The sequence below is a fragment of the Pipra filicauda genome, unplaced genomic scaffold (genome assembly GCF_003945595.2).
Source record: "Pipra filicauda isolate LSUMZ 115617 unplaced genomic scaffold, ASM394559v2 scaffold72_size3293161_pilon, whole genome shotgun sequence".
Taxonomy (NCBI): Eukaryota; Metazoa; Chordata; class Aves; order Passeriformes; family Pipridae; genus Pipra; species Pipra filicauda.
The window spans coordinates 2,858,310-2,870,046 of record NW_024104898.1 but is presented as its reverse complement, the minus strand read 5'-3'; positions in this window follow the sequence as shown (position 1 = coordinate 2,870,046).

The window sequence follows — 11,737 nt, the reverse complement described above, 5'->3', positions numbered from 1 at the left end:
GTGAGATGATTTGGGGGGTTTTTTCAGTGACAAAAAGACTGCTTTGGAAGTAAGTAATATCACAAAAAAATAACGTTTTAATGTCTAAATCACACTAGTATGTGTAAGCACAGTGAAAATTTCAGGATGGAGATTTTAAAGCTAATGAAAAAATTATGTAAGCACACACATGTGCCAGCTATGCAAATACAAGTTACAGAAAGAACTTCTAAAGTTGGATTTGCATTTATTAACTTTGTAATTGTGTGCACAACAGGCAATTACACAAGAGTTAATAAAATAATAGTAATAATGATTTGTACTAGGTAATTGAAATTTATGAAGGAGTTTTGGTTTCTCTAATAAAGCTGTGATGTCTTCAAGTAGAGCTAATGAGTATATTGGAAGTGACTAGCATGAATAAACTTAATGTTGCATTTATCAAACAAAGATAGTAAAATTTTTTAAAGGTGTCTGAATATTATTATCATGATTATATAAATGACAAACTGAGGTAGGAATGCAAGTCAGATTTTGATTTGCTTTGCAGTTCAAGTCAAATGGAATACTACAGTCTTTCATCTAAGCACCCTTTTCTCCTACTCAGGAAAATGTTGGCTGTTATTTACAAAAACTGTGTGAAGTGCTGGTATGCTTCAGCATTACTTCCATGCCTGGGGCATGTTACCCAAAACACTGTTGTGTTTAGCTATTTGATTTCTTTTCTCATGCTTGCACCACTTTAACTCTACCTGTTTGTTATTGTTGAGTTCAGGTGCATATCTCTTACCCTGGAGAAGTAAACGCATTGCTTTGGGATCAGGGTATGACTGTCTGTGCCTCTGAGGTCTGTGAAGAAAGAAAGAAAGGAGATCTCTGAATGTAAGAACTTTTTAAAGTACTGGTTTTTAGCTTAGGGTTTACATTAAGGTTACTCTCTTTATCTGAGAGTTTTAATTCTGTGTTCTTTCTTTTCTTCTTTGCCATTGGATGTATTTAGCACTTGATAGCAAGTGCTTTTTCACACTAGAAAATTCTGTAATTTGCAAGTGAGGTGAATACCATCCAATTAGAATGGTCCTTGCTTTATGTGAGGGTTTCATCTGGATGGAGAATTAAGACCTTTGTGCTGAAAGGGGTTCACTTTTCTTTATGTTCTTGTTTCATTGCAATATCTATCTCCTAAAGAAAGTATGTTTACTGTAGGGCAGGATGAAACAGTATAGAATGGTATGGATTATTGTTGATTTGGGGGGATGCAATTAGGAGGAAGAGGGAAAAACTCCAGAAATAGTGTAGTAGAGGAAGTGTCAAGCAAATCAAGTTGTTGGGTTGTGGTGTTAGTAGTTTGGAGCTCTGCTGTCAGCAGTGAGTAAGGACTGCAGGGGGCACAAAGGTTGTAAGTCAAGGTAACATACATTGGCAGAATTATGTATCGGTATTTTGAGAGAACTAGGTATATGGAATTAGGTTCTCCATTTCCCTCCTCTCCCACTCCTTCCTTGCCTCCAGCTGAGCTCCTAATGGAAAAGCTGGGGTGAGGGGAATGGGAAGCGGCAAAAGGATGTTTATTGCTGCTTGGTAGGAATATAAATTAAGTAGCTAATGATGTGCATTGAATAAATGGGTTTTGTGGGGGTTTTTTCTAACTTCTTAGCACACGTTGCTACCAACAGTCTGCCTCTGCCTTTCACTCACACATAAGGATGTGTAAATTTGACCTGTTCCTAGGAAAGTGTCACCAAACCAAGTCTTGTTTTTGAGCATCTTCCTCTTCTACAGGAACCAGAAATTCCTTCCATTTCTGAATACAATGCAATGTGGGAATGATAGGTATGGTTACCAAAGCTCTGGGAACCATTCCACTCTTCAAATAATAAAGTGGGATTTTTGAAAATCTATGAGAGCAGAAGGAATGGTGGTGGTTCTCCCACACTCTTTTTATTTTTTGGTAAATTCTGAAATTTCTATGGGTGTGGAGCTGATTGGTGTTCATCCCCTCCAAATGGGCTCCTCACATAGGGAGTGAGCTATACTAAAGGTGCCAGAAAGCTTCACAGCACCTTTTCCTTAAGCTGCATTTCTGGAGGGAGTTTGAGCTGATAGGAAGTAGGAATATTCCACATTCTCCTTTAGCAGAAGGAAGAAAAAGGAGGGGTTTGGTGTTATTACTGGGCATGCTGTATTTAGCAAATGACAGAAAAAGGAAGGAGAGGGGTGACTGCCTTAGGTGAGATCAATTCTGATCACTGGTGCTGAGGAGCTAAGAGAATAATTGGACTGACATAGGCAGTAAAAATGAGTGAAGCTACACGTCATGCCTGTTGACCTTGGAATTTAACCTAGGACTTTGCCAATTTAACCTAGGAATGAGAAAGGAGTGGTTTGCTTCTTTCTGAAAACCAAACAACTCATCAAAGACCTTTCCATAAATATAGGTTAGCAGTCTGCATTGTAGGGGGACATAATGCTTGCTTCAGCTGCTTTAAGTTTGGTGTAGAAGGTGTTGTGACCAGTCTCAGAGTGTAGTCTCATGTCTGCTTTCTGTCACACAGCTCTTTAGAGCCCAGCTTTCTGATAGTATCTGTTGCAGGTTCATTTCAGGTTATGTAGGATTCTGTTCTTTTCCTGCTAAATAATCCAACCTGCTTCCACCCTAACTCACTGTCCAAGCTCAAGCCTTCCTTGCTCATGTATGTAGGAAACTGGAGCAGTATCTTAAGACTGGGAGCTGTCTGCTGAAAGCTGCTTCACTCCGTTCAGTATAAAAACTTACAAAACACAGTCCAAATCCTCGTCTGTGGCTTGCAATGACTGTCTTCAGCAAGTAATAAAGAAGATGGGTGACTGCTTTAAGGGAGTGCTGCAAAAACATTTTGCTTGATTTTTTTTTTTCTGGTGGTTGGTGTTGTTCTTAAATCCTTTCCCTCCACTTCCTTGTTTTATCTTCTTTCCGTGCTTGTTTTGCCCTTATGCACAGGCTGACCCTGAGAAATGGGGATTATTCGCTAGGGTGGTAAATTCAATTCCTTCCCAAGCCACTCTCATAATTCTCACTGTCTCTCTGAGGATCACTCAAGCAGGAAGGTGTGAAGAGAAATACTGGTGAGAAGGTGTGAAGAGAGGAAAGACTTGCAGTAACAAAGATGCTTTGGCACAAACAATTATGATCTTTTCCTGCTTGGTTCATTTCTTCATAAACACCCAGATCCCTGAACTGTGTATTCTCTGGACAGCATGTCACTTAATTATTTTTCACTGGATGAAAAAAAAAACCCTATAATTCCACTAAATTAAAAATAGAACTGCAAATAGGCTTGGTTTGATCTCTGTGGTGTCTGAGGCAGATGAACAAGATTAATTCCCGCAATTAGATGTTAATTGATGTCTGAGCATGTCTATTCCTAGAAACAGCAAGACCACGTATAGCATAACTAGCACCATTAAAACAGCATCGTCTACCCTCTGTGCTCAGCAAGCACAGAACTGGAGGAGGGGGGAACTTGCAAAGGCCCTGCATCTAAATAGAGCAGTGGGGGGTGCTGTGAAATGAGCAGAAAGTTGTGATGAGGAAGACGGAGTGCAGCCTCCCCGAATGGTTCTGATCTGGTGGTTAAATGCACAGAGTATTACAGAAGAACGGTGGCTTTGTTTGTTGAACCTACATACACTTTATTTTCATTCTATTGCTGGTCAAGTCTGCTTGAGATTCACATCATAAGCAACTACAAAGGTTTATTACAAAGTGATGAAATACGTAATAAAGAAAAGAAGAAAAAAAAAACCTAGAATTTTTCTTTGGCCTTTGGAAAACCATATACTAACAATTTTGATTAAATGGAATAAGAGGTCACTGAATCTGGTCTTTTACCTGCTGTGTGTAACAGCTTCAGCTACATCCATTTCAATAATGAAATTCTGTTTCTGTACTGCCTGTGCCTTATATATAAAGCACCGTGCACTTTATATATTTCATTTTGTTTCCATTTTACAATACAGTAAAAATCTTTTTCAACTAGAATAGATGCTAGCCTTGGATACTGAAGTGGTGAATAGAATAATAAATCCTGTGCATCACTAGCTTGACTTTCATCTAAGAGTATCAAAAAGCTTTATAAACATCAAGTAATCTTTCCAGCATGCCCATCACAACTGGAGAGTATTACCACAGCTCTGCAGCTATTATTATTATTTTGTATCATTGCATCTAAGGGCTCCAATCAGACTTGAGACTCTCCTGTGTATGTAATGAAATGTTAAGGGACTTAATAATTTTAATAATTGTTTAAAGACCTCTAAACAATTATTAAAAAATAGGAGAGGGATACAAGATGCCAGAGGAATGCAGGATAATAGTAGAAAGGGAAGAAAAAAAAATTGCAACTTGGGGAGTGACCAGTGTTGGAACAGCATGATCTGTCCAACCATTGTCATATATCTTGTGGGCAGCTCACTGAAGATGAGACCTGAAGAATTTTTTCAATGACTCTTCAGATTTTACTGTGTGACTGCTTCCATGTTTAAAGGGCAGCGCAGGCACACTTGGCTTGATAAGCGATTAAGTTTGCCTCAATATTAGGAAAAAAACTTTTAGAGTGGAGTTAACTGAACTGTGAAGGAGTAAAGACTGTTGTGTTATGTGAGGTAGTAATGCAAATGGAACCAGTGGTCTGAGGGAAAGAGGAAAACAGTGGCCAGCCCTTTGTCCTAGCAGAGCTGACAACAAGCGGAACGTGGATAGACCTCCCTGTACCAACACCTTGTGATAATCTCAGTTCTGTATTTCTGTTTCCAGACATGCTTAAGGAGGAATTTGCTGCAGCAAAAGGAGAGCACTAAGACTATACCAGAATACATAGAATATTGTATACAGCCTGGTCACCTGTGGCCAAACCAATTAAACTGCAACAGGTGTGAAGTGAGTTCTTCTGTTGATTTAACAACTGCAGAAGCAATTTTAGGAAGCAATGTCAGGCATGTTTAGGCTGTGCATTGATTTTGTATCACTCAGGCTTACCCTTGCATTCTTTGTGTAGTCTAGCAAGTGGGGTTTTCACTAGTCTTTTAGGTGAAGGAAAAACTTCCTTGTGGGATTTCCTCCTAGCCTGTGCCAGTTAACACCTGAGGCAGTAAGGAGAGTGCTTAGCTCGGAGCACCCCCCTACGGTAACAGTTAAGGGGGAGTGAAGTGAATCTGAACCATCCATGCTGGGAGTTCTTTTTTCCTAAGCTGGAACAAAAATAAGTTGAATGTCTCTCATTTTACAGCTCCTCTAATGCAGTTAGACTGCAGAGCTAACAGGGGTTTTATACTTTCCATCTTGGTTCTCTCAAGATGCAGAGTCTGAGGAGCATCTACAGCAGACTTATTCAGTTTACCCTGAGATCTGTTCTCCCACTTCTGAGATGCACATGCTCATGCCTAGTTCTTACCAAGGGCAGAGATCATACCTCTGATTGCTCCCAGCTGCTGGGCACAGAAAACACCTGGGAGAGGAGAGTGCTTGTGATCACTGTGTGCAGCTGCTGTTGGACTAGATCCCTCCTTCTCCAGTTTCACCCTATGACCCCACCTCTGTTTTTCTCATTTGTTTTCTGATGACATGGCTGTTCTTGGTAAAGCTGAAGCAGAATTTGCTTCACAGTCCAGGTCTAGACAGCAGTCTGCTTTTTTGAGCAGACTACCTCACCTGTGTTGCTTCTTTCAGCAGTTTAGGCAGGTCCAGGTTATCCCTGATGTAAGAGTGCTGATGTGCAGAAGCCTGTACCATTGAAAGTACAACTGTCTGTAGACTATAAGCACCTGTGTTAACAACAAAACAGAAGAAAACCCTCAGAGCCCTCACACTGCTTCTGCCACCCAGGCTGTTGGATCCCAGGTGTTTCTTAAGTATGTGTCACACTGCTTCTCCCATCCTCTACATTGCCCAGGACTCCCACAGTACACATTTGTCTTTGCACTCCCACAGTGCCTGAGTTAGCTCAGGTTTGTTAGCATGGGCCCCTTTGCCATTCCACACCATTTACTGCTGGCAAATATTGCTGCCAAGTTGTGCCTCAGTGGCTGCAGGCAGTGCAGTGGGCAGAACACGTATCTGCTGAAAGCTTTGTACAGGTTTGGCTCCTCGTGCTCTTCCTTAGCGTTGTCACTGGGCTTAGGTGGCTGCGTGTTGGAGAGCTGAGGTTCATGAATCTTGGGAATTGAATCTCTGTGTGCATTGTGTGAAACGTGCATGCTTAAGAAATTCCTCTTGTAAAGTCTGTGTTCCTTGCTTTCTGCCGTGTTATCCCCGGCTTTAATCTAGAATCCCAAAGACTTTGTGGTCTAGGGAGATGTCTTCCAACCCAAGGATAATGGACATGATATAAACATGAAGCTGTGCTTTGAATGAATTAAGTCAGGATGACTTAGAAACACTGGCTGTTGGTTTGTTCTCTTCCTGCCTAGTGACCTTACAGAAAGCTATTTTTGCACAGGTAAAGGAAAAGAGGGGTGACAGTTTGGGTGACTGCCGTTTAACATCAGCAAATGTGGTATTCCTTTTGTGTGCCTCGTTTGCGCATTCCAGGACACATCTCCCTGTTGGTCTCTAATATCTGTGTCACTTCCTGATGCAGTGAGATTTCACAGCCATTTTAGTGCCAGTCTGCTGTCATAAGCAGTGCAAGATCTTGCAGCTGTTGGTCTCTTTGAAGATGTCACTGGATTTGAGGATCCAGCTGAAAGGCAATCAGCCAGGGCTGTTAAAAAGACTGCAGAGATCTGAGTAGTGCTTTGCTTGGCCTGCTGGCTGGCTGCCACAGACTGTGATTCTGCTAACTTTTGTGAGGTAATACAGGTTCAACTCTGGTCAGTTCTTAGGTGAGAGAATGCTGGGAAAAGCTTGTGCTGCAAGGAGTGTAGTCCTTTGATGGAGGAGCTGGCATTCCTCTCCCTTCAAGGGCGGACAGCACTTTGCTGTGATAACGGGGATGTTGTCCTTCTGGAAGTGCCATCATTCATGTACTACATGAAAATTGCATTTGGTTTATGCTGCAGTTAAAAACTTCCCAAGGCACTGAGATTCTTATTCTGCATGGCCTGTTCAAATTTCCATGTAAACAACTTCAGTGCTGCCTCCCTAAATCTACATTCCTATGATAACAAATGTTTGAGGTACTATGTGTGTGAAGGACTGTGTTTGCAAGAGGAGAAGAATGCATGTGAAATATTACTGAAGTGCTGGTGATAAATGGTAGTTTAGTACAAGATTTTAACTTAAACCATGTGGAAGTCATTTTACTTTGCATTTGCAATGGGTTGAGAGCATATGAGGCCTTGGCTACTGTTGCTCATTGGACAAGCCGTAATCCAGGGTACACCATATTAACCCAATCACTTTCAGGTCCATTCAGGATGGAGACAGCAATTTCATTTGGAAATGATTTTTTTTTTCGTGCCAAAGAAATGCGCAGTGTTGACAGTGTGCTCAGAGGGATAGTGATTAATCTGTGTTTAATCCACACACTTGATGATTTTTCCTGTGTGAAAAGGATTGGGCTTTGTTTACTTCTGTGTAGGAAACTCAGCAGAAGAAGAGTGTTCTTCGTATTTGAGGTTTCCTTTCTGAAAGAACAAATCATTTGTGATTGGGGCCCTTTGCAACTGAGGCCACATCTAGCAGTAAAATTTCAGTAGTAGAGTGAATGTTTGGATTTTTCTAGTGGAAAGGATAATGAGATGTTCTGATGCCTTATATGATCTCCAAAGGGCAGATCTCTGATGCCTGTGGCATTCTAAATGCCACGTGAAGCTTTTCAGTTCTCTGATCAGGAATTGTTGGGCACCTGGGCTTCGTGTGGGATTTCTAATACTTCTTTGTTGCATTTAGACTGACTTGACTGCAGAGAGTCACAGCAAATATTTCTGATGATATTTTAGCATTTTTGCTGCCTTTTAAAATCTAAGATGAAAAAGAATGTAATGAGCCACCTAATCTGTGCAGTCCTTGCTCTCCCTTTCTTACATGCAAGAGGAACTGCTCTTTTTTCCTCTTGCCACTAATTGACTTGATCTTCCCTTTATGCTGCTGAATCTAAGATGCTGCTATGCTCTTGGATCAAGGAGGAAAAATGGCATGTACAAGGTAGGTCAGTTCAGCTACCACTGGGAAATATGTACTAATTACATTGATTTCTCACCTGTACCTTGAATGACAGAATTGCTTGAGAGACAGAGGGTGGGGGCCCAAGATTAACCATTGTAACTAAACTTGCCTTTGAATAGGGAACCTTCTGGGTAATTTTTTTACCTGCTTGATGCCTGTTTTACAAAGCTGTGAAATGATTCTAAATGAGAGAAAAGAGCCTAGCCAACATACACCATCTCAGATGTCCTATTTGGATGGTGGGGAGATAAGAGAGATAGAGGAGTGCTGCATAGCTGCAATTAATAATAAAAAAAATAAATCTATTTTTGCTATTCAAAAAGCAGTTTTGTTTCATCTGTTTGGGTTCAGCATCTGACATTGACTGGCTTGTGCAGTTTGACTCTGGACTTCTGGAATTCTGATCTCAGTGGAAATGTATTGGAGAAAACAGAAATGGAACAAATTAGGAACCAAAGCCATTCCCATGCTAACTAATTGAATATATCTATAAACATCAAACAACCCACAATTGCTGTTGAAGCTATTGCATGCAACAATCATGAAAATTCTCAAAGCATGCAGATATAAAACGTTGGCAGATGGGAAAGGAAGCTATAAAAAGGGAGAGCTTTTTAAAAACATTTGGACTACAGGTTTACACATCTCATTTAAAAACAAACAAACAAAACAACAGAGCTGTTATGCAAACCATCTCCCTCTAATTCCTGCACAGTGTAGTCAACACATACCATTTACACTGTACAGTAAAGAGCAGCCATTCAGAATGAGCCAAGCCACTGCACAGGTTTTAAGGCCATCTGTCCAACTGCTCAACTGTCCATCACTGGAGAGCCAGCGTTACCTCTGGGCTCATGCAGACCTGCTGTTATCTCAGTTTCTCTGTTACTGTCATTTGTTGACATCAAGAAATGGAGGTTATGGAAGATTATTTACATGACTAAGTGCTACCTTATTGGCAGCTGCCTTCTGTCTAGCTATTTCCTTGCAAAAGGAAGAATATTGTCTTCATAGCTCTTCATGGCTTATTTTTAAGTTGTGCATCAACTCTGACAACAAGAATCCGGGTTTAACACTCTGAATTAAATGAAGCAAGCTCACTGTTCCCAGATCTCCTGTTTATGCTAAATGACTTTTTAGTTACCCTTGGCTGCAGAAAATCCATTATCTTGGGTATACTGTAGTAATGCAGGTTGGGCACATCAGCTGAGCTGTACTAGTTCTTGTACGCTGTTCTTGTTTTTTTATTTATTTTTTTTTTAGTAGATGCAAGAGGTACCAGATGCAGGTCTCATGCAGCAAAGGGTACAGCTGCTTAGTTTCATCCCCTTTGTTTCTGATGAGGTGTGTTGTAGCAGTGCAGCACTGAGGAAGAGCTGCCTGCTTGTCTGTACTGTTGGAACCACCTGTACTTTCTCTTGGAACAACATCAGCAACAAAAGCTATTCTTCTTAGTTAGAAAACCTTTAGCAGGAAAGAGCAATAACATGGCTAGGGAAACTCCAACAGAAGAGAGAGTCCCTCTCCCTTTCTACAAGGACAGAGAGATAAGAAAAGGAGAATTTTCTCTGAAACTCTTTTTACTGGCTGCCCTACCAAGCACATCTCAGTTTTTCATCTATTTGAAGAGAGGGCTTATTTTAGAGCCTAATAAACTAGAACATCTCCTGGTTTAGAGATTGAGAGCTTGTTGGTGTACTTTGATGTGCTCATTTGAAAGAAAAGGTGGGGAGTAGTTCCACATGAATACTCCAGCTGATTCAGGGTTCTGTCACAGCCTATTTTTCTTCTCTCCTTTTACTTTAATTGGACAAATGAAAAATAATGAAGAGGGGACATGGAACAGGCTACCTGGATCAATAAAATTGTCAGTTTGGCTGCATCAATGTAATAGGCAAGGCTAATGGCATTTGGCTAAACAAATGGGTATGTTTTGTGCAGCATTGTGGTTGTCCAGAGTGCTTTAAAAGCAAAGATAATAACAGAGCTTAGCAGCTGCTGGCCAGCGTGGCCTGGTGATCTTAGAGCAGAAGAGACCTTGTCCAGTTTTCAAGAGGAAAGGGTCTTTATGCCAAAGCAGAGAGTGGGTCGTGAAGCTCAGCAGGGCAAGGCTGGGCACAGTATAGCTGCCAAATATAAGAAATAACACAAGATTTTTCTGAAGTTTGGTCAGTGTTGCTGCTGCTGTCTTTGTTGCACTGTGATAGTGTGTTGATACTGCCTGTGCAGGCAGGAGATCTCAGCACTGGATGTGCCCAGGACCCACAGATCTGGATTGGTGGCAAGGATTCAACCAGATTTGCTGTAGATAAGTAGAGCCCTAACACAAGTACAGCCCAAACAGCTGGCCAGGTTTGCAAGCCAGCTTGAGCAACGCCACAGCATTCCTAGAGAGGTTTTCATTAAATACCAGTGGAAGATGGATGAATCTTAATGGTCGAACTGCAGGAACTGCTAGTTTATTTAGGAACTACTTTCATTTCAGCCGCATATCAGAAGTTTTCACAGTTATTTTATCTCTTAATTCTCAGCTTTAGTTCTTTGCTGCTAAATGTGGCAGTTCAATAAATTTTGTCCACTGATCACTAGATAAATACAGATGTGAAATTGAAGTGCTACCAAAGTCCTGATTCTGTGGGAGAGGTAGCCATGTGAGATGGGGGAGAATTTCTACTTCCGAGGCTGCTAAAACATAAATGAAAAGAAAGTCTTTTAAACCCTAACCTTCAGGTTCTGGGTTTACATTTTTCACGTTCTCCTTCAGGACTGATTTTATTTATATTTAGGATCACACACTTACTTTATTTTCTCCTACACACAGGCCATTCTGAAATTAATACTGACAGACAGTCTCTTAATAGTCTGCATATAACACTTTTCTGCATGTATTTCAGTGCTTTGCAAATAGGATTGCACGCTTTGATCCCTTTCCCAAAGGGCAAATACCTTCGGGAGGAAGGACACATTTACCACCTTACAAGCAAAATCAAACACCCTCTTAGTGTGAGAAAGGGAAGAACAGTACTCCAGCTAACCTTAGGAAACTTGAATGGCTTGTAAGAAGTCAGACTAGTGTAGCCCAGTCACCTTGGCTAGTGACCTGTTCTTTCAGTAGTCTTCCATATCTATTTGTTTTTAATTTCTTGTGAAAATGAAATACTGAGCCAAAGCATTAGTTCAGCATGGAGCCAGATACTTTATGTTGGATCTTGACATTGTGCAATCACTGATGCAGGACTCAGAATGAAATGTGGCAGAGAGATTTACTGTTTCTGTTCCTGAGGAACACTTTGGTCTTTTACCCAGAGGTTGGGTCAGTGACTAAAACTTGCTTCTGCAGGAAGCTCTGTGTCCAAGATGATAAAATGGGCACTGTCAGTTCACCAAATGGAGGCTGGTTGATGCTAATTTTAAAAAACAAAGCAACTTCCCTTGTTGCATGCCAGGAGGACATTCCACCTAAGTTTTGCATCCCATTCCACCCCCACCAAACTTTCCAGAACCATCAAATACCAGGACACCATGCAACTTTGGTGGGATCTAAGAAGGAGCCCTGTGTGGAGCGTGGGTGTCCCTTCACTGATCTTCACTCGAGAGATCTTCAGGACCCGA